Consider the following 24,031-nt stretch of genomic DNA (forward strand, 5'->3'; position numbering starts at 1 on the left):
TCTTCTTCTCCTCCTCCTCCTTCTCCTCTTCCTCCTCCTCCTCCTCTCTCTCTCTCTCTCTCTCTCTCACTCTACCTACCCCACACTCCCACACATATTTGTCACCTAGAGAGTGACCAGGTATCAAACCCAGGAATCCCTATTCCCAGAGCTCACTCATATGACCTTTTTTCTACACTGTTTTGTGCACACCAGATACCAACTAAAGTTCTCAGCATAGAGATGGCCCTTGTCTAGTGTAGAGTCTAATGTTTCTAAACACCAACTATCATAAACATTTTATAACTACACATTTTGGTAACTACCACGCAGGGAAAGATTGTGAACATAAGAGTCTTCCTTCATACCATGAACATTCAGAAAAGTCCTGCTTCTCTGAAGAAGTAAACATTTATGCAGATATATACAAGGGGGACCCCAAAATACAGGAATTCTCTTTTTGGAGGGCAGGTCCCTTGCAGTGCAGGCTTCCTCCACTAGATACGTGTTCTAGAAACCCATCAGTGTCAATGTGCCAGCTAGCATTATTGTGAGAGACTGAGTTGCAGAAGAAATGCCCCGAGTTGTGGCAGACAGGCGACTGGCTCTTCCAATCCCATGCTGAGTGTTCAGCAGTTTTGGACCAAAAATGGCTTGACCCCCGTGCACCACCCTATCTATTCAACCAACCTTGCCCAAAATGACTTTTTTGTTTGTTTGTTTCCCAGTTGAAACGTGTCCTCAAAAGGAAATGTTTGCTTTTACAGAAGAAAGAAGTCCTCAAAGAGAAATTAAAAACAGCAGAAGCCCTAAAAGGCATCAAAATGGGCGCGTTCAAAAACTGTTTTGAATAGTGGAAAAAAGTGTCTCAATAGGTGTATTGAATCAAATGGAGAGTACTTTGAAGATGACTGAAGTTTAAATATGTAAGAATAAATGCAAATTTTAAAAAAATAAATAAATTCTGGATTTTTGGGGTCCTCCTCATATGAAGGACAAAAGGGCAGCCAAGTGTGCTTTGAACAGAGGACTCTTCACATGTAAGATCAAAAGGAATAAATGAGAATGCACTGTGAGAAGAACTAAAAAGATGTCTGAAAGGCTTGACTGTAGTGGAGACAGAAAAGGGAGCAAAAGAGAACAGAAGAGGTGGGCTAGGCTCAGATCACTCCATGTTAGCAGGTGTGGATTTTACCTTATATACAGTCAAAGGCTATCAAATTATTTTAAGCTAGGAGAAATAATCTGAAATATATATTAAAATATTATTTATATAAGATGTACTATAATAAATATATAGAATATATTGAAATTATTAAAATATCATGATAATCTATAATAATAAAATTATATTAAAGAATATCTGTGTGTGAGGAGTATCTGTGTTGTAAAGAGCCAAAGAGAGGCCAGTTGTCCATGGGAGATGACGATTTAATGTGAGCATTAGTGGTGTAGATGGAAGGAAGTGGATAGTTTTGAGATCAACCATGAAGATAAAAGCTAAAGAACCCGAACAGATGACTGAAGAAGAGAGAAACTAACATGTGTCAGTGTTTAAAAACACCTGGGTTTGGAAGGAAGTCTTTAGGGGTTCTGGGAAGTGAGGGTGAGGAGGATGCTTGTGGTCAACATGAATGTGCAGAAGTTTATAATATGTAACTAGTTCTCTTCTGTTCTTGTCTTTCCTAATTTATACTCACAATGATGTTTATGTTCGCTATGTTAATAAACTCAGAAGAGGAGGTAGTCAATTCCCAAAGGAGACTCCCACTCAAAAAAAAGAAAAAGAAAAGGACACTTGAGGTACGTGTATGGGTGTTGGTGGTGGGAGTGAGGAAGAGGAAGTGAAGATCAGGGAGGTGGAGGATGTCCCTACTCCTGAGGACTGAGAAGAGAGGCTAGCTGTCAAGCTCGATTGTCTCAATCTGGGATGAAATACCATTCAGTTGTTGGAATCTTTCATCTTGCCTTGGTGCCAAGATTTCATCCATTAAGACAATTGTTTAAATTGCAGAATGAGAAACAGGTTAGGTAGCTTGGTCAATAAATCCTTTCCACATCGATCCCTTGAAGTGCGTGTTTGTGGATCTGAGCCTCCTTATCTCCTGATTAGGATGGGAAAGTGTTGAACACCGCCATTCTCACCAGAAAACCTGTTTTGGTTCCACCAAAGTCATGGTAGTTGAACAGGACCACCTGTGTGCTTGATGTGCCCAAGTGTGTGGAATGCAAGTCTGCAGATGAAGACATCTTTAAAGCATAAGGGGCTTTATCTCCAAATCTCCTAAGTGTTTAGTTTTTTTTATTGTTGTTGCCCCTTCTTTTGTCCCCAGGGTCTTCTTCTAACTGAGCATCTCAATATATTTTGAAGTTCTGGAGACCAGAGTGACCTCACTAAGGAGTGAATGACTGATAGCAGAGACTCGCCTGGGATCAGCCAGAGGTTGCAGCTGGTGAAGGCTACTTCTCTCTCCTTGGAAAGGAGAATTCCTGACTCTTAATCCCCAGAAAAAAATTTTCCTTCTTCCCTCCTTCATTCCCATTATCCCTAGATACATTACATTCAGTGTTCAGTGAGTATTAAAAAATTCATCCATGTGACACATAACCTAATTTGACTATTACCAGTGGGATACAATCACAGTTTGGGAAATTGAGCCATGGGACATTTTTCGGGTGTCTTCATTCTAATTAGCTGAATTTATGGTCCTAAATTTATCCAGAAACCAGCCCATGTTTTTTTTCATGTTCTTTGCCAGTGTCTGCTTGAACCACCCAATTCAGTGTTTCTGCCTTTTTTTTCTCCTCCCATAGCAGAGACCTCAGGGAGAAAGGATTGAAAATTTTGGAATCATCTTTTCTTGATTAAGGGGCTAAGAGAGTCCTGTCCTTCATGATTGCCCATTGGGTCCTTCTTAGAGGTTCAATAAAATGTGGCTTCAGTCTTAAGAACTTCATAGTACACAGAAAAAAACCTACGGTGTTCTCCCTTAGTCAAAAAGATCTGGGAACAGTTGATTTGTTTATGTTTTAGACCATAGTATAATGAAGGCTCCAAAAGAAGCTGTGTCTTAAGCCATACATAGTTTCCACAAAGAAACAATAAGGTTTCTGTGAAGGATAGTTTTAAAACATAATGACTAATAATCTTTAGAAAACCCAATTTTATACAGGCTGTTTCCTGGGCGTGCAAAGTTAATTTTCCCTTGGGAAGGAAGGTGGAATAGCTTAAGATTTTTACACAGTCCTGCCTGGTGCTCCTTGCAATTCTTGGACTCTGTGAGCAGGTTGTGTTAAACCAACCTGAGACATTAAATATTCAGAATTTAAAAGATGGGAACCAAGTCTTAGGCAATCATCTGCTCAGGAACAATAGAAGGTTGGGGGTTCATTGTCCTTGGTTGTTTTTGACAATTAATTATTGTTGTACATCATCATTGTTGTACCCGAATCCTGAATCCGAGAGACTACCAAAGAGCCAGCTCCGATGCAAATCACACGAGGGTCTTTATTCAGGCTCGAGTCTGGGCTCACGTCCATAACCGGCGCAGTGGTCCAGGAACGAGAGCCCCAACCCAGCGCAGCAAGCAGCTTATATACACAGTTACAAGGGAGGGGAAAGAACTTTAAAATTGTTCGCACATGATTGGGTAATTTCTTCTACTGGGTACAGGGGCATGTGCGATTGGTTGGTTTGTATGGTCGCGGGTCGCGGCTGACCGCAGCTGACCATCAACGGTCAGGCCGGCTGGGTGGAACCGGTTGGGACATCTGGAATGTGAGATTACTAGGGGAGTGGAGCAGGAAATGGGGCCAGAGGGTCTGCACTGTGACTCCGCGGGTTTTCTTTTGTTATGTGGACTTGTTTACCAAAAGTATACTACTGGGCTTGGGCAGGAAAGCAAGCATACGTCTGAGCTTTACAAACAAGTTTCAATTCAAAATAAGCTTCAACCTACACTTAAAGCAAGTTTTATCACACAGTTATGGACTAGATGGCCCTTGAGCTCCTCAATCATTACCAAAAGGAGACAAGAATTATGTTGTTTAGAGTAAGACTGTACCTGCAGGCTTATGCTACCATGGACCTGACAAATAACTCACCTCTGTAGTTCTCTCCAGCTTAGTGTGGAGCACCATGGTGGGGCAGAGTCTTTAGTCTCTTCACCTGGAGGACTTGACCCTAAGAGAGCCAAATCCAAGCCAGTGGAGGGCTGAATTCCATTATTGAGGACTTGGTTGTCTCTATTCTTCAGCAACAGTATCTTCTGTCCTACCTGATAATTAGTTAAATCACTCTGAAAAGATGTTCGCTATGTGCTTCACCTCACTGTCATTGATGCATGGAGACAGGACTTCGGTGACAGAAAACAACAGACTGATCATCAGAGGAACATTGAGTTTCGTAAGAAGACTGCCAAATTCAGAGCCACTTCCTCACTTTTCTGGGCAAAGCCAGGTTCTCTTCCACATTCTGGGGCTCACATAAATTGAGGTGATTTAATAATTAGCTGTACTGCATTTTTCACAGCATTCATGCCCACACTAGTGATATACTTTGCCACTACTCTTAGAGGAATGGGCAAATCCACAGTTGTAGGCTTCTTAGCGTTGCCCTTGGGATATCCCTGGGGGTATCTAGAATAGTGATTATTCTCATTAGCACCTAGTGGAGTATCCCCCCAGGCTGCAGAATTTTCATTCCTATGTAAGAAAATGCTGAGCAACCTCCAAGGAGGATATTCCACAGATAGCAAGTATCTAAGGAGTCCCTGCAAGAAAAGTGTGTATTGGGGAAATGCTATGCATTGGAGTTCAGGGAAGGGAGAAAGTGTGAATTCTGAAAAGTATAAATTGTGGCAATATGAAGGAAAAATTACCTCCAGAACTGGTATGACTTTGGGGAAGAAAGAGGATGTGACTGTTAAGAGTCCAGAATTTAGCCGGGCTCGGTGGCTCAGCCTGTAATCCCCGCGCCTTTGGGAGGCTGAGGTGAGTGGATTGCCTGAGCCCGCGGGTTCGAGACCCGCCTGGGCAGCGAGACCTCATCTCTACAATAAATCAAAAAAAAAAATTAGCTGGGCGTGGTAGCACGCGCCTGTAATTCCGGCTACTTGGAAGGCTGAGGCGGAAGGATCACCAGAGCCCAGCGGGTCGAGGTTGCGATGGCCGGGAGCGGCCACTGCACTACAGTCTGGGCGACAGAGTGAGACTCCAACTCAAAAAAAAAAAAAGAGTCCAGAATTTGGGAAAATAAAATAATTTTCAGAGAACAGAACTTTAACTTATTCTGGCAAGATGTTGAAGGAGGAATAGAAAGTACTCCTTTGAGCTGAAGAAAAAGTCACACTAATAGTGAATTCTCTATTAGATTTTCGAATAGAGAATATGCAGCTTAATAGCAACATCTGTAGGGAAAAGTCTTGGTATGGTATCAATATTGAGATTCAGTGAATTAACTGTTGGAAGAGGTTGCCGTGATGCTGATGTGACTCATTGGCAGTAATAAGAGCTTGGTCCCAGCACAGGCAACACAGGTGGACTCCATGCCAAATCTGACTCCAGAGGGGTGTGTGTGTGTGTGTGTGTGTGTGTGTGTGTGTGTGTGTGTGTGAGATTTTAAACCTGAATTAGTTTCCAGCATAAAATTTTGTCCATTTCACACCTGGATTCCCTGCTCCTTTTGAAAAGCCATGTGGCCAGGCTGCCCTGGGCCCATAACTCCTGCTGTCAACATTATCTGGAGTGGATGGATCGATGCCATCTCCAGAGGCATAGGCTGTCCAGTCCCCAACACTCCAGCTCACCACAATCACCACTACTCCCTTGCCTCTAACACTGAGGATGAGCGGCACTTGTTATTTCTTTTCACACAGTGCTGCTGACTTTGGGATCGATTTCAGAGCAATGTGAAGTATTCCTTCTACACTGGCCTTTGTCAAAAATGAGCAGCAAATGATAGCCTTAACTATCATTCTCTGTCACTCCAACAGAATTCTTTCTAGGCCAGGAGCAGAACATGGAAAATCAGATTGCGTTCTGCTAAAGAGTATTTATGGACTGAGGGCTTTTGAAATCAAATCGCTGGAGAAATGCCTGAAAGGAGTATGAGTGTTTCACCTGGTAAAGAGAAGGAAAGACTCAGGGCTAAGGTAAAGAAGAATACATGATAGCTGTTTTTGCATCTTTCAAGGACCATCATCTGGAGGATGCAATTTATGCTTTTTATATTGTTGTACCCGAATCCTGAATCCAAGAGACCACCAAAGAGCCAGCTCCGATGCAAATCACACAAGGGTCTTTATTCAGGCTCGAGTCTGGGCTCACGTCCATAACCGGCGCAGCGGTACAGGAACGAGAGCCCCGACCCAGCGCAGCAAGCAGCTTATATACACAGTTACAAGGGAGGGGAAAGAACTTTAAACTTGTTCGCACATGATTGAGTAATTTCTCCTGATGGGTCGGGGGCGTTTGGGATTGGTTGGTTTGTATGGTCGCGGGTCGCGGCTGACCACGGCTGACCATCAACGGTCAGGTGGGCAGGGTGGAACCGGTTGGGACATCTGGAATGTGAGATTACTAGGGGAGTGGAGCAGGAAATGGGGCCAGAGGGTCTGCACTGTGACTCCGCAGTTTTCTTTTGGTATGTGGACTTGTTTACCAAGAGTGTACTACTGGGCTTGGGCGGGAAAGCAAGCATACATCTGAGTTTTAAAAACAAGTTTCAATATACATTCAAAATAAGCTTCAACCTACACTTAAAACAAATTTTAACACACAATTATGAACTAGATGGCCCTTGAGCTCCTCAATATTCCAAGAACAAAAGTGAAAATTAACTGCTTTTAGCTTACTTAAAAAGAAAAGACTGCAATGCTAGTGAATTATTTGGTTAACCTTTTGGACAGATAATATTGGTTCAAATTCTGGTTTTGCCTTCCTCACTATTTGACCCTGGGTACATTTCTAAATTCCTCTAAGCTCAGTTTCCTTATTTGTAAAACAGAAATGTCAATGCTACCGTGCAAATGTTATCATCTACAGGAATTTATTCTAATGACAGTGTCTTAAGGGGAACTAACAAGAATCAAAGTAATCCCTGAAAATCTCTTGGAGAACATCGAAGCTTTTGTAGCTTCCCAGGCCACTTGGTTTTTGTTTTGGCTTTCATTTCTTCTTGCATTTGACCCATGCACAAATTTTCTGGGCTGTATATGGTGAGGCCTTGTTTTACAGGTGGTATGGATTGGAGTCACAGATAAGTAAGATTTGGAAGACGTTGAAGATAGTGACATTTCTTCCTCTCTACTTTATTATCCCCTTCTTCATGTCTTCTGATAACAAAGTGTGATCAGGTGGAAATTTACAGTTATTCTGAGCACAAATAATTTAATTATCATTAAATAATTAAAATATATGATGCAATATCGATGTTAAACTTTGGAAAGGATAAAATATTTATAAAGGTGTCACACAGTGCTTGACTTCCATGATATCAGTAATTATTATGTCTATAGCTATGCTATATCAATATTTGTATATCTATATCTTTGTCTATATTATTGAAACCTCTACTTAACTGAAAAAACCTAGAGTTCAAGCTATGTCCCTTCACTGATCAGTGCTTCACTGTGCTTGCACAGTGCCTGGTACATATATAATGCTCAAAGGATGTTTTGAACATATGAATGAATGGATGGATGATAGAATAATCCATAGATGAAATAAACTCCTCAGCCTGTAATCCCGCGCCTTTGTGAGGCTGAGGTGAGTGGATTGCCTGAGCCTGCGGGTTCGAGACCCGCCTAGGCAACTTGGCGAAACCTCATCTCTACAATAAATCAAAAATCAGCCGGGCGTGGTAGTGCAAGCCTGTAATTCTGGCTACTCAAAAGGCTGAAGTGGAAGGATCGCTGGAGCCCAGTGGGTCGAGGCTGCGATGGCCGGGAGCAGTCACTGCACTCCAGTCTGGGCGATAGAGTGAAACTCCAATTCAAAAAAAAAAAAAGAAAGAAAGAAACTCCTTCAAGAGTGGCTTTCTAGTCTTTGTTGAACTATCTTTAGTGTATTTCATGTCATTGAAAATCTTCAAAGAAAGGTAGACGTCCTGATGCAGTCAGAATTGTCAGTAAATGGAGACTTGGACCTGAGTCCTTAAGTTCTATGACTCAAGTCTTCTTTTGTTCCTGTGAAATGCTATTAATCTAGAAATACCAACTAAACATCTATAGTATCGAGAGAAGGGGCAAAAAGTATTGTGCCAGTCACAAAGATGAAATGCATATGGTTTATGCCATTGATGTCTTACACTGTAGTTAATGAATATTAATTGCCAACATTTATTCAACAATTATTATGTAGCCAGTACTATTACAATAAGCACATTGCAATGTTCACCTACTTAATCCTTCAAGGTAGAAAATACTACTTCTCACAGTACACAGATGAGGAAGTGGAGGTATAGAGGGGTTAATTATTTAATTTAAGGTCACTCAACCAGTGAGTACAACAATCATATCTCCTACCTAAAGAGGCTGGCATCAGAGGCTGCAGTCTTAACTATGAGGCATTACTGTCCTTCCTTGCATTTGTGTAAGACATGCCTAAAGGGTGGTTCTTAGGAGCTCATAGCAAGATGGCATTCCCGTGCCTTCCTCATCAGAGGAATCGGTGCACAGTGGGCATTTTTCAACATTATAAAATAATTTGGAAAAAAAAAAATCCACCAGGAAGGAATGTTTTCCTATATTTTTAAGATGCTGGGGTTTTTTTTAATGTCTTCACAGGGAAGTTAGAAAATACGGTTTTATTTAATTAATTAATTTATTTATTTATTTATATTATAAAGATGTGGGGTACAATTCAGGGTTAGGTATACAAACGTTGATTATGCAGGTACCCTTGTTGATGAGGTATGCCCCTCCCTTCCCTAGCAGTTTCCCTCAACTGCGAATCCCACTCCCCCTCCCCTGACTGTTTCCCACTACTGCCAATTCCTTTCTTATAGCATTATAATTGTTCAAGTCCCGCTTATGAGTGAGAACATATGGTACTCTGTTCGTTGTTTCTGTGATAGATCACTGAGTATGATCAACTCCAGATCCAACCAAGTTGCTGTGAAGTCCATATGTTTGTCCTTCTTTATGGCTACATAATATTCCATTGTGTATCTGTACACAGAAAATGTGGTTTTAAAGTAAGATTATCCTGCAATCTTTGACTATATTTCTGACCAATTTGTGGATTCGTGCTTTATTTGATGAATAACTATATTTTCATCAATGAAATGTGGCTCCCAGAACCCCAGAAGCAAGTTATGCATCATCAGCAGGAGATGAACATCTTTACTCTTGGAGAGAAATAACAAACAGAATCATGCTGATCTCAACGATGGCGCCCTCCATCTTATCTCTGCAATGACTCATCTTTTCAGTTTTCTGTATCAGCTAGACTAGCAATGAGAAGATACTAAAGGACTCCTAAAGGGACATTAACCTGCTAAAGCCTTCCCATCTCCAGGGAAGCATCTTGTTTTCCCACTGGCCTGCAAGTAGATAAGGCAGAATATCTCCTGATGGATGAGCCCTCAAAGGGAAACTAAAGTGGTCCTGCTGCTTGCCTGGCAGTGTATGGGGACTGGCTACTAAACAGAACCCAATGTCACCTTTGGAGAAGATCAGCAGTTTTGATAGAGCAGCTGCATTTGCTGGGCTAATTTTCAGCAGCTACAAAAGGACTCTGTGACTACATTTCTTCAAGTTTTGAATTTTCAGATTATAACATCTAAGAGAAAATATTTCTTGGAATCAGTCCTATAGAGAGGCACATCTGAACTGCAGTCATTGAGTTAAAGAAATAATTATTCAGGTGGAGTGGAATGGGAAGATATGATAGATAGTGAGATCTGGCAGGGATAACTTGAATTCTCTCATTGTTATTTTGGGGAATTTGGTTTGCGTGTTTGCGAATAATAGACATCCACATATAATTTATTTCATCTACTAAAAAAAAATTGTCTTGGCACAAATGAGTAAACAGGGCCATAACAACTTCAGACAAAGTAGGATCCAGAGGCTCATGGAAATTTGGTTTCTCACCATCTCTTATTAGGGGACCACGCCCTCTGTATTCTCAGGTGCATTATCTCCATAGAGTCATCCCCAACAGCTAAAGAAGTATTTATCATTTCATATTCAGGTTTATCAAAAGGAAGCTTCTGTTCTCTAATGCTTCCAACACGACTTCCAGCTTCAACAGAATAGGGTCTCCTGCCCATTTTTGGTCCAGTAGTTCTGTGACCATAGAATAGAATATGTAGATTGCCCATGCAGGGATCACATGCCCACCTCTGCAGCTGGAGGTGGGATCAGTTTACTTGAAGTTCGTGGTCTAGGAGTGAAAGAGGGTTGATTTCATAGGAAATTCTCATGTCACATGAGATGCTCCCTATACTGTACCCTAATTAGTCCCCAAACAGGGTGAGATTGCGCTCATCTTGTGTTCATGTTCTTTCCTCCACCTGAAATCCGGTCCCCATTCCCTGCACCTGGGTCAGGTCCCCCCTACTCTTGCAGTTACCTTATTCTTCTTGCTCTGCCAAGAGATCTCTTCTCTGTGTTTCCTCCTCTACAGATACACTAGAGACTCGGTGCTTTGTATATCTTTGTGCATGTTAATACATGTGTGTCCTTTGGGGCGGGTAGCATGTTTTGCACGTATTTCTATCCCTGGGGTCTCATAGAATGATCAATAACAGTAACAAAGTCAGCACCACCATTGCAACACGTAGTGGTCCTGTTCTACTTGTCTTAAACACATCTCAGCATCCAATCTGCAACACCTCCATGAGGTAGGTGCCATAATAAGGTGCCATAATAAAGTAAAGCACAGAGAAGAGTTTAAGTACCTATACTCAGTGCGTTTTGAATAAACTTTCATCCACCGCACTGACATTAGTATCAAAAAACTGACAAACAGTTCCTTCCCATTTCTCTCTTATTAAAACCAATAATTCTGGAAACTCAGATTTTTTGAATGTAATATTTTGGGATTGAAAACTATCATTATACTGAATGGCATATGCTATTCTGCTGGAATTATGTCCATGAGCCCACTCTACCTGGAATGTGTGTCAGTTTTATCTACCCCACCCATTGGGCACTGTAGGATGAGGTCAGGGCAACAGAAGACATAGCCTCAACCAGGGGAAAGGTGGGATCAAGCATGTTCTTTAGGAATCCAAAGGTGCTAATAAACTGAAGTTCATGGACTCAGAACAGCCTCTCTGCACGGACTTATCTTAAGGGTCTTTGTCTGCTATGGGTGCCATGGGCTTCCAAAGAAACCCTGACTGATCTGAATTTTCTTTGGAAGAACATATGGAAAAACCCCAAAGAGTTTCAAGGCTGTTTATTTTCCGTTAGCAACGATTGGCCAAAAAGAAAAAAAATCCTACAAAAAAATACATACTGTTATTCTATTTCCATACATAGATTTTCTTCCCTTTGCCCATTGCCAGGAGCCAGGAAGCTAAGAGTAAGTTGTCAGGCAGTTTGGATGTTATTGCTTAATTTTGTCTTTCTTTATGCTGGTAATTTGGTCTTTTATTGTTCCATTCTAATTAGAGATGTATCATCTATCTCCTGTTGGCCAGAGATAGATATTGTGGCATTCTCAACCTTTTGTTCCCCTCAGCCTCATTAGGATTCCAATATTAATTAGATTGTTTGTTAATTTCTGTCTTTGGCATCTCTAATTAAGAATGAACACTCTGTAATTGCTTCTGCATAATTCAGGAAAATCTTGGAATGAACCAGCATAAACCTGCAAGCCTCCTAGCTTCAATCGCCCAGTAAACATTGCCATGTGCTTCCTTCCTTCCTCTCCAGGAAGACTTTGTATCTGTTCTTCCCCATCTGGGCACTGCTTAGAGCCAAAGTCAGGAGGGGTGGATTCCTAGAGACTTGAGCCTGTGAAAGTATCTGAAATATTAGTCATGGTCAAATACGGCCCTAGGGTCTTATATTTCCTGGAAACATTTATTTTGTGTTCATTAGAAGAGAAGAGGACTTCCACTGATGTTTTTGGGCTTGGTCATAATTTAAACTTCTTCTGGCAGCTTTGATGGTGGGCAGAGCACATCAATTCTCTTCACTATAAAGACAAACTCATTTTTTGAATTTGGACTTCATGAATCAGAGTGGCAGATATATGACATGCATGTCTTTGAAACCTAACATGTGCCCAAGACAGACATCACTAATCAATCCCAGCACTCCTACTGAAACCCAGATTCCTTCTCAAGCAGAGTTCTCATGAGGCACAACTTGTGTTGGTCTGAGAGATGAACCTATTTTCTATTTCTGGTAGACATTGTCAAAGCCAGCAAATTTTTTTTTTAGCAAATATTGGAGCATGATGCTAATAAGGCAAATATAAGTATGGAAATGTTTGATATACTGTAAAAAAAACAACAAAATAAAACCATTTCTCTTCCTTTGTGCTGAGGTCATATACAAACTGGGATGTCCCCTGATTGAGGGTCATAAAATGGTAGACCTTGAAGAAATTAAAATTTCAAGACATGCTCTGAGCAGCCAACAAATACTTTATAAATGTATACTTGAATGTCAATATTGAACAATTAGAAGATTTCATAAAATAGTTTGATATTTTTCTTTCTCTTAAAAAATTACAAGATGTCTGAATGCAGACTTAGTACTCTCAGATGGCAGCAGTGGGCTCAGCTGAGGTCCCCTTTCAGAGGGATTTGAGTGTGTTCCCTCTAGCTTTCTACAGCCCTCACACCCCTGTCATTCACAGCAGACCTGCCTTCCTTATGAAAGTCACCTCCCTGGTCTCCATGGAGATTTGGTTGTTGAGTTAACTCCCATCAGCACCTCTGAAAGCGCCATCCCAGGACAGCTGTGCTGAAAAATATAGTTTAATTGTAGGTGTAAACTGAGTTATATTATAAACCTATTTGATAAGATGAGCTACATTAGATAAGACATTAGAACAATATGCTAGATGTGATTGCTTAATTTATTGCTAATGTAGATCAAGACTTTTCATAAAGCAAAGTCATTTAAAGAACCACAATAAGGGGGTGACTTCTCAGGCCATACAGAACTGGAACTTTTTAAGCCAGGATTCCACCCAGCCCTTCCCATGCTGAGAAGGACCCAAAGCCAACACAGGGACGGATTCTGGTAACTCTGGCTGAGGCAGTGTTTGCACACCAAACCTTTCTCCGTGACCTGCTTGGCCCAACTGGGTTCTGATTAGCTGGGTCTCTCTGGAAGTCTCCACTCTGAGTGTGAGTTTGGGTGTCCGAACTTCTCTTGGCAGCAGTGAACAGATCATGCTCCTGCCTGGTCTTTTCAGCATGGCCCTTTCTAGGAACCACTTTTCTGTTCTGACTGTGGAGCAAGTGATGGGAAGAACATGATTCACATTTACTTTTTCTTTTTCCCAAAGTCTCAGAGAGAAAAATGCTCAGCTACTAATTTTTATACCTTGAGTTCAGAATTCACAGCATCTTTTTTTATAAAAGTTTCTTTTCTAAAATAAATTTCCATAAGTAGTTTCAAAACAGGTTTGGAAAGCACACATCTTGCAAATATTTTCCTCTCTCTCCCCTGAGAATACGCTTACTCTGCCAAAATGTTTATCTTCTATTTCACTAATGTACGTGCAAACCCTGAGCACCTGTGCCAATGGCTCCTCATTAACAGAGCTTCCCTCCAGCAGGTTCAGCGAGTGCAGTTAGAACTGGAGCAGGAAGCTGGGCAGCACCATATGCTGGGCCTTCCCCACAAAAGCAACTCTCCATTCCTTCTGGGACAGGCTTTGATGAATATGAAGTGCTTGGATGTCCTCCTAAGCTTACAAGTGGGTTGGTGGCACTCTTCAAATCTCCCTATGTCATGGGATGAAATGCTAAAATGAAAACAGCTCATAGACAAGCATATAACAAATGCTGTTCTGTCTAGTCATCTCAGGCCTAGTTGCTAGCGGACAACCGATGGGGGATATCTTTTCATAGCACTTGTCTATGAAGGTAGAATCAAACCTTGCTGAATGTAATTTGGACAGAGCTTCTTGACCTGGGGAGAAAAGGCCAGAATTTTTTTTGTTTTCTCCATAGAGGAGGCTCAGCAAGCAGGATCCAGACACTGTGCTCTGCACTCTTGCTCTCTGATAAAGAAGGGGGGAGTTGGAAGTTGGGATGAGCAGTAAGTTCTATTTGAAAGGGAATGTTCTGGGAACCTCCAATTAAGGTGAACAGTAACCCTTCTTGCAACTCAGGTGTACTGAACACAGCCAGCAAGGCCTGGCACTTTAAGCACCATGCAAACCATTTTTTGTTCTACCATTGTATTCTACAGTATTTTGCACATGAATCTGTCTCCCTCACTCAGTTAGGCCTCCTTAAGGGCATGGGCTCTCTGCTTTGCTCTGTGTCCCAAGAGTCCTACCTAGAGCTCACTACTACTGGTCTCAAGCTGGGACTAAGTTTTAACCTCAGACTTGCTGTGAGCTCTGTGTGCCTTTAAGATGGTGGGAGGTGGGCGGTACATGTCCTCTCTGGGCTAGATATTTACAGCATGGGCACAGACCAGACCTTCCGTGAGGACTTTTTCAGCGCCAAGATGTCAAGGTTTTATGATGAAGGTTGTAATGAATGAGATGGGAAAGATAAGAAGAAAGCACAGTGGTCCCCATTCTGCCCACACTGGTCCTGAAGTCCACACTTGCCAGGAGACTTAAACATTCAGTCAAATATAGGCTGAGCACTAGGTAAACTGCCAAGAAGATTTGAAGAAATGGTGCATCTCAGCCATGGTCCAGTCATGGCGGCCTGACCAACGTGCATGAAGACTTGGTAAAAGCAAAATATAGCTGAGTGCCAAGCATCACGATCAGACCTTGAAAGGCTGAGCCAGGGAGGTCTTTTTGAATTGGGGATTGAGAATGACTTTCAGTGCTAGTGGAGGTAAGGAGGGTCTCAAAGGACCTGCCAGTTATTGATTCTATTATCCTGGGCATAACACTTCATCTCTCTCAATTATGCAGCACAGTGCTTGCATGTCTAAAATGTACCAGGCCCCATGCCATGACTCTGGGATGCAGAAATCAAATAAGGCAATGATCTTGTCTTTAAAAGACTTGCATTACATTCTAGAAGAAACAGAAAAGTAAATGTTAACAAAGTAAGTTTTAGCATTACACAATACAAAGATGGATAAAGGTTCCCCAAGTCCCAGGGTCCATGGACTCCTACAAACCTCTATGAGATTTACGTGGTTTTGCATAAGTATTATTTATATCAGTCTAAAAATTATATAAACAGCTTGAAGCACTGGCAGTGCCCCAAACATCAACAACCACTACTTGATTTTAACATATGCATCTGCAATTGCATTCAATATCATTCCGGGGTACACATGGCTGGAGGCTATGCCCCATGGCATTTAACTCCTGAAAATTCAACTGTATGCTTTGAGCCAAAATTCATATACATGTGAATTATACATATGCGATACATATATATATATATATATATATACCCATGCACATACAGGGAGTGTCAAAAATTTATACACATTTTAAGAAAAGAAAAAAAATTGCATGAAAATCGTAATGCTCAATTACTCAATATAAACCAATAACAGAGATGAATGCAAGTTACATTCAACTTCTGTAATGACAAGAGGTGCTCAAAGTGGTTCCCATCATTGTCCAGAAGACACTTCTGATGGCCACGAACGACCGCAGGACTTGTTGCTGTGCGAGTTCTTCCGGATCTTCCCTTGTACACACCACTCACAGGACCATGCATCTCCACCTTATCACAAATGTACGTAGTTGTTAAGCATGTTGGAGGTTCTGTTGCATACTCATGGCTCCATTGTCATCGTACTTCCACACCATTCTTGAATTTCAAATACCACTTCAAAATGGTCTTGCATTCCTCAAACAACCACCATGCTTCTGCCATTTTCTTTGACTGTTCTGCCTGTGGCATGGTGATGTTAGCATTCATTTGATTATTGCCCTCTTTTGAGTGAACATCATGCTACTCATTGCTACCGTAATTCAATTCAACTTTGACAAGTGATACATAGATAACATCTCTTAAACTCTGTATACAATTTTTGGCACTCCAGTATACGTGGAAAAAGAAGTTATGTCTATTATAGTGTTCAGGCAAGTAGGTGGTGTTGGCTTAAATGACCTCTTCTTTTCAGGAAAAAATAAAGACTGTGTATTGAGGGCCAAAGAAAAACTGGCATAAGAGAAGTATTAGAAGAGCTCATGCAAGTAGAATAGCAGCCTCTGTCACTGTCTATTCCATTACCTGGTTCTATTTTTTTTCTATTAAACTCATCTCAGTACTTGATATTACATTTTATGTCTGCATATTTCTTTAGTTTGTCCATCTCCACCTTAAGACTATAAATTCTGTAACGATGGAGACTGTATTGTTTCATACACTATCCTCAGTACCTAGAACAGTTCCTGGATTTTGGTTGAAATTAAATAAACATTTGTTCAATGAATGAATGCTGTATTCTTATTTTACAGGGGAGAATTCTGAGGCAGAGGTAGGTTAAATCATCTCAAAATGCACCAGACTGTTAACTTAGTCTATAAATCCTCTCAATGAAAGAAGGAAGACTGGTATGTCAGACCTGGAAATCTAGATACCCTCAGGTTAACAGATGTGGAATCTGAGTCTCAGATATTGGGGAGCGACATGTTCAGAATTGTTGAGTGGAAGGGTTGAGATAAGAACCCAAGTCTCTGTTACTCCCAGCTCCCTCTTCCTAGACTTGAGGACTAATTGTCAAACTAGTCTCTAATGAATCTATACCTCATGTTTAGTGACAGAAAACACATCAGTGGTTGCCAGAGTCCAGGATTAGAGGGAGAACTGGCATTGAAAGAGGCATAGGAATGTTTTGGGGTGATAGGAATGTTCCACGTCTGAGTATATGGTAGTTTTATGGGTGTAGATCACCAAGCTCATTGAACTGCACAGTTTACATGAATGTAGTTAATTGAACATCAATAATACCTCAATAAGTTTGACAAAAAGTCCCAGTGTGTATATTTAGATCTTCCTTTTCACAATCAGTATCTGCCTTTCTAGAGGCAAGGTCATGGTTTTACTTGTGTGTGCTACACTGAGACTGTAACACACAGTACTGAGAAGTCCTCTGGACCAGGAGACCTGAGTGCGAATCCCTGATCTGTCCTTCACCAGCTGTGGTCCCTGGATGAGTAGCCCCTCCCAGGTCTTAGTTTCCTCATCTGCAATATGGAGACAGAATACCTGACATACAGAGTATTTGGAGGACTCCATGGATATAATTCCATGCAAAATTAAAAACAACACATGGCCCGTAGTTCAAGACCAACCTGGGCAACTTGGTGAGACCTCATCTCTACAATAAATAATAAAAAAATTAGCCAGGCATGGTAGCACACGCCTGTAGTTCTGGCTACTTAAAAGGCTGAGGCAGAAGGATCGCTGGAGTCCAGTAGGTCAATGCTGGGGTGACCGTGAGTGTGCCACTGCACTCCAGCCTGGACAATGCAGAGTGAGACTCCAATGCAAACAAACAAACAACAAAAAGCAAACAAACAAACAAACAAAAAAACCCAAACACATGGTACATAATAAGCCCTTAATACTTGATAGCCAGTACTATGGTAACAATTTTTATTATATTTCTAGAACATGTGAAAACTCGCCAAAATGTTTTTGAGTAACTTTGCATGTCAGTGCACATCAGTGAAATGCTACCACTTTGCTAAACTGTGTAATCAATATTAAAAATTTGATCCTGATAAGAATTAATATGAACTGTTAATGTAGGTTAGACAATGTTTCCCCTTTCCCATAATTAGAATGCCTGCCTTTTTTGTGTATTTGTGAGAAATGTGTCATCTGATTCTGTAGCTTTTCTCCCTTCTACTCTAGTAGCACATTTCTCAGGTCAAGAACAGGGTCATGGTAATGGCTGTAATGCCTGGCAAGTCATTGACCAATACGGTGACAAACTCAGTAGGTGATAAATAAATGAATTAAATGTTTGCTTCTCTTCTAAATAGAAAATAAGGCAAGGGATTCTTATTATGGGATCCCCAGAGAAAAATTCACTTTCATTCTAAGAATCTTTTTTTTTTTCTCTTTCTCAACTACCCAAGAATAATGTTTGGCAAAAGTGTTAGTTTGGCAGTAAAAATATTATGTTCTAAAGGCAACTTTCCATAAGTGACATCTACAGGCCGTCTTGCAAATGTTCAAAAATTAAGGTGGCATTAAACGTCTGTTTTCCATTTCCAAATTCATGTTTTCCTTAGCTCTTGTCATATCACAATTATAGCATATGATTCTCCTTGTTTTTTTTTTTTTTGCTTAAGCGTCCAAGAGTCTGGCAAGTATCAGAATGGCTGTCTGATTCTGATCTTTACCCAGTTATGTCTCCCTGTACCCTTTCATTCCTTACCCGCCAAAACACACATACTCTCGCTCTGTGACATCACATATCATAGCCACATTCACCACTGAGAACCCAAGTTCTTACATTTATCAGATTTAAGAACCCAAACCTTCTTAGCCTTTGGATCTTTATTTCTTCTCCTGGTTTGTCCTCTCACATAATATATATGAAATTACTTACTTTTTTTTCTTTCTTTCTCTGTCCTTCTTTTTTTTTCAGTCAGAGTCTCATCACTCTATTGCCCAAGCTGGTAAGTAGTGCCATGGTCATGGCTTACAGAAGGTACAAACTTCTGGGCTCAGGCAATCCTTCCACCTCAGCATCCCGAGTAGCTGAGACTACAGGTGTATGCCACCAAATCAAGCTATTTAAAATATTTAGTTATCATTTATGTATTTATTTATTTATGTAGATGAGTTCTTGTTATGTTGACCAGGTTGATCTCAATCTCCCAGGCTCAAACAATCCTTCCACCTTGACCTTCCAAAGTGCTGGGGTTATAGATGTGAGACCTGCAGCTGGTTTTGCTTTCATTTTTAAATGCCATTGCCATGATAATCTTGTCTAAGTCACCTCCTCTTCCTTCTTACCCAGACACTCATTAATTGTGGTAGCACACAGGAATGAATGAGTCCCAGAGGAAACAGTTATGACATATCCACACATTTGGCATCTACTTATTGAACACCCTCTGTGTACCCCACACTGTGCTGGAGCAGAGACACAGCAGGGAAGAGATGACAGGTCCATGTTCTCAAGTCGACTACCTTCAGGTGGAGAACAGAGATAAGGAGCAACCAGGAGCATGACGACAGTGATACTTATTGTGAAGTAAATTGCACAGTGTAACAGAGTCACCCAGTGCAATTAATACAGTTTAAGTCCTATGACACAAATAATATGAAACGTGTATTATAATGTAACTGATATGCAATATTGTAAATATAGTATTCATGGTAGCACACACAGCAAAGTAGGTAGAGGAAAATAGTGTAATATAGATGGAAAGAGACCCAAGGGGTGGTGCCAAGTTTAATTAGAAATGACCCAGGGAATGCATTATGAGGTGTGGCATTTGAACTGATGTCATATATCATTTATGATTTCTTTTGGTGGCAAGTAAAAAAATAGACAAAAACAGCTTTAATAGCAACAACAAAGTCAATCACCTGATAAGAGGTCTTAAAGTTGGGAAGTTCTAGACAAGCTGGTCCAGAGGTCTCATGTCATCAGGAAACTGGTTCCTTTAGTTTTCCTGTTCATTCTGGGTTGCAGTGTCAACCTGGAACTTACCATCTCCCTCAGAACTCTAGGATCCTGCAGCAGTTGTTATTATTGTCATTTCCTAAGAGACAACATCCAGTCGGGGAGGGGACACCACTTCCTGCCTGTCTTTTTTATCAAGGGAGACCTTCCCAGAATCCCTGGGACTTCTCACATCTCATTGGCCAGAGTCACATCAGGTGTTTTCCCTAAACCAATCAAAAGCAAGGAGAATGGGGTTTAGTGATGGGATTAGTGATACTGGTGGCTGATGGAGGGCAGTGGAATTTCCAAAGAAAAGATTGTTACTATTAGAAAAGGGGAATGTGTTTTTGTTGGGCAGATAGCCTGGTGTGTAATTGGATAGCCAGTAAAAAATCCAACTTTTTAAAAGACTATGTATGTCTCGAATGAAAAACTCAAATGCTAATACACTAAACTGCCAAGATGTCTCACTCTCTTACACTTTTCATTTATTTCTCAATGCAGTCTATCCTTCAATTTCCAAAGGGTGAGACAAGTTTAGTCTACATGTACTCTGAAAGGATGCAGAGAGTTATTGCATCACGATTCCATTTCTTATGTACAAAATGTACCTCGTGATTTTTTGAAAGCTGAGATGATCTCAGCTCTGGGGTGTGATTCAATGTGAGTTGAAGTAAAATTGGGAGTGGGTGAGTAGATGTTGACAAGAGAGAATCAAAATTTTTCATGAAGATAAGAAAGCTGAGATCCACATTATTAGGATCAGGAAAATCCTAGCAGTAGGTAACAATCACTGGAGCCAGGAAGAAGTGCTCACTCTCTTATGCAACCATTGTAGTCAGTATTTGAAGGATATCTGCATGCCATATTCCAAGAACACATGAGTCCAGGTGCTTTGGGGTGGCTTTTCTGAGGAAGAGACATTTGTGCTGCAATGGGAAGGATGAGCAGATGTTGAATGAGGGAAACTTTGCCAGGGCAATCAAGCAGGCATCTGTTCCAGAAAGAAGGAATCATATTGTTAAAGACCCTGAGGTCAATGATTATGGTACAGCCCCTGGGGATACTGAAAGGAGCTCCATGAAGCTGGATCACTGAAAGACCAAAAGGGTGTATGCAAGGAGCTTCAGAATTACATAGGAATGATGACTGAGAGTAGATTAGAGATTGCAAAAGCCAAGGGAAACAATTGAAAGGCTTTGAGCAGGAGATGATGTGACTATACTTGCATTTTTTTCAGAATATGCAAGCTCCCAAGGGGGAGGAGGGCAGTGTGGGAGGAAGGCATGTGGGGAGGCTGGTTCTGAAACTGCAGCAAATATTCCATGGAAAGCGATGGAGACCTGGTCTAGTGTGATAGCAGCAGAGAGAAATGGTACTTAGGAGTAAAACTGAGACAGCCTAACGTATTGAGTGTGAGGGGTAAAGGACCCAGGAGAGAGTAAGGGCAATATATTGATTTTTATTTGTGCTGCTGGATAAGGTCAATTATTAAGGTGGAGGATATTGCTGTGAAGAGGACAGAGAGGGTGTCATGAGTTTGATTTTGGATGTTTAGCATTCGAGAAATCTTTGAGCCTTTCATAGATAACATCAAAGTGGCAGTTGGACATGTGCATCTGGAGCTCAGAGGGAAGTCCTGAGCTACAAATAGGTACTCGGGCAAGGAAGAGAAGCATCAAGAATAGTCCTAGTTTGTGGCTTGCAAAAGAGGCTGCATGGTGGCACGACTGGCTGAGCTGGGGAGCTCAGTCCTGCCAGCAGTCCAAGCTTATGCTGCAGCCTTCAAAGTCATGTGTAATCTTGAGACAGCTATGTCACCTTAGTGGCTTCAGTTTCTTCTTCTGTAAAATGACATTGTGAGCTCCTTGCAGTTTTGTGATGCCGTGTTGAATTCATGTTTTGTTTTGTGTCCTCTTAACATTAAATGCTTCTTGCTCCCTCCTTTCCTTCTCTACCTAGACAAATAAATATATTTTCCTGATGGTCCAGGAGAGAAAGTCAGCAACAGTTTATTTGCTTATCTGGAAGATGCCAGGCAAAATAAAGGCTACACTTGTCTGTTATTTAACCTTCTTCCTATTTATGCATGCTCAAGAGGATAACCCCAATTCCTGAACAAAGAGAACATAATGAAATACCACATCCTTGCTTCTTTTCTGCAAGATTACAGTTTAATGGGTCAAAATGTCAATGTTTCCAGTGCACTTCATAAGTATTTTACCAATAAGGATTTAAATTTAGTGCAAAGTTCTCTTGATTCAAAAATAATGTGATCCCTTTTTGTTTTTTCAGTTGGAGTCTCACTCTGTCGCCCAGACTGGAGTGCAGTGGCCGTTCCCAGCCACCGCAGCCTCGACCTGCTGGGCTCCAGCGATCCTTCTGCCTCAGCCTTCCAAGTAGCTGGAATTACAGACGCGCACTACCACACCCGGCTAATGTTTTGATTTATTGTAGAGATGAGGTCTCACCAAGTTGCCCAGGTAGGTCTCGAACCCACGGGCTCAGGCAATCCACTCACCTCAGCTTCCCAAGGCGCGGGATTACAGCCTGAGCCACCGAGCCCGGCTTAATGTGATCCTCTTAATGGGTTGAATAAAGTGATTTTTTGGGTGACATATGGCCACAGTTTATGTATCTTCAAATAAGTTGTAAGAATTAAATATGATGCATTTGATTAGCAGTATGTTGAGTACACCTGTTAAAGAACACACACACACACACACACACACACACACACACACACACACACGGCAACAAAGGTGGTATAATTCCATTAAATTATGTTAATAGGTCTACTTGTCAATATTTCGTGATACAGGATGGTTTTCCTGGAGTCTATTTGTCAGTATTTGTAACTAATCAGTGTCTACAAATTACCTTTTGTACCCTTCCTGTTCATCTGGTTGTCTTGGTGTCTAGTAAATCAGAACTATTGCAGTTCATGAACTTTCACTATTGTTGGACTTTGCTGGTGCTTTCCCTCCTCATTCATCTCAAGTTTCTTCCTCTTCCTCACAGGTTTCCAACACCTGTGATTCTGTTTTTGTGAATGGGAAGGAAATGAAGAGCAAGGTGGACACAATTGTGATCTTCACCCACCAGCACTTCATCTCCCAGTTCGAGGTCACTGTCTGGGCTCCCAGACTCCCCATGCAGATTGAGATCTCAGACACAGAGCTGAGTCAGATTAAGGGCTGGAGGATGCCAGTGGCCTCCAGTGGAAGTGAGGAACAGGTGAGAGGGCTGTGTATCTGATGCTCCTGGGGCCCGGCTCTCTTAAAACTCCCTTTAAATGTGGTAAAACTGGTTCTCTGGGACCCAAGCCCAAGGAAAACATTGGCTGAAATTGGTAAGAATGGTCTGGGCATGGGGTCAGATGGATGAGATTTGGGTACTTACTAGCACGGTGACATGAGGAAATTGCAATGGGAATAGTAATAGAATCGATGAATAATAGGATAATAATAGAAAAATAGAATAGATGAAGAAATGGAAGCCAGTGAGGTGTCATAGCTGGCTTTGAAGGCTGCAGCATCAGTTTGGGCTGCTTGCAAGGCTCCCCAGCTCAGCCAGTAGTGCCACCCTGCAGCCTCTTTTGCAAGCCACAAACTAGGACTATTCTTGTAGCTTCCCTTTCTCACCCAAGTACCTATCTGTAACTCAAGGCTCTCTTCTGAGCTCCAGATGCACATGTCCAATGCCACCTTGATGTCATCGATGAAAGGCTCAAATACTTCTCAAATGCCAAGGTAGTCTGTAGGATTAAATAAAATAATTTGATACATAGAAGCACCGAGCACAGGGCCTGGCCTTGAGGAGGTCCTCACAGTTGTTTCTATTCCAGTATCCCTACTGCTTTTTCCCGTGTTATTCATTGTCAGCTGTTTGTGAGGTCATCCAAGGTCTTCAGAGCTCAAGACAATTGGCGTGGGTGTGGACTCTGTAGTCAGACCGCCTGGTGTTAATTCTGGCTCAGTACCTTTTGCCTCTGTGACTCTGGACATGTCACTTGGCCCCTCAATTCCTCTTTCCTCATCTCCAAATTAAGGATGAGAATTATACTTCATAGTTGTCTGGAGAATTCAATGAGAGATACCCATGAAACACTTAAAGCCATACCTGGCAAAGAGTAAGCACTCAAAAATTGTTTTTGACCTTTTAAAGAAACTGCTATTGTGTTATTTAACTATGCTAACATGCTGAATCAAATATGCTCCTAATGTATTATGGATCAAACACAACACAAGTTTGTTTGTTTACTTGTTTGTTTCAACTCCCGTAATAGT

At 41.3% G+C, this 24,031-nt stretch overlaps 1 pseudogene; it reads left to right on the forward strand.

The window, feature by feature from the left end:
- The window catches only part of LOC103253761, a 158,047-nt pseudogene that overhangs the window by 100,673 nt on the left and 33,343 nt on the right, over positions 1-24,031 (forward strand).

Source organism: Carlito syrichta, unplaced genomic scaffold, assembly GCF_000164805.1.
Source record: "Carlito syrichta isolate Samal-C Ts95f unplaced genomic scaffold, Tarsius_syrichta-2.0.1 Scaffold251183, whole genome shotgun sequence".
Classification (NCBI taxonomy): Eukaryota; Metazoa; Chordata; class Mammalia; order Primates; family Tarsiidae; genus Carlito; species Carlito syrichta.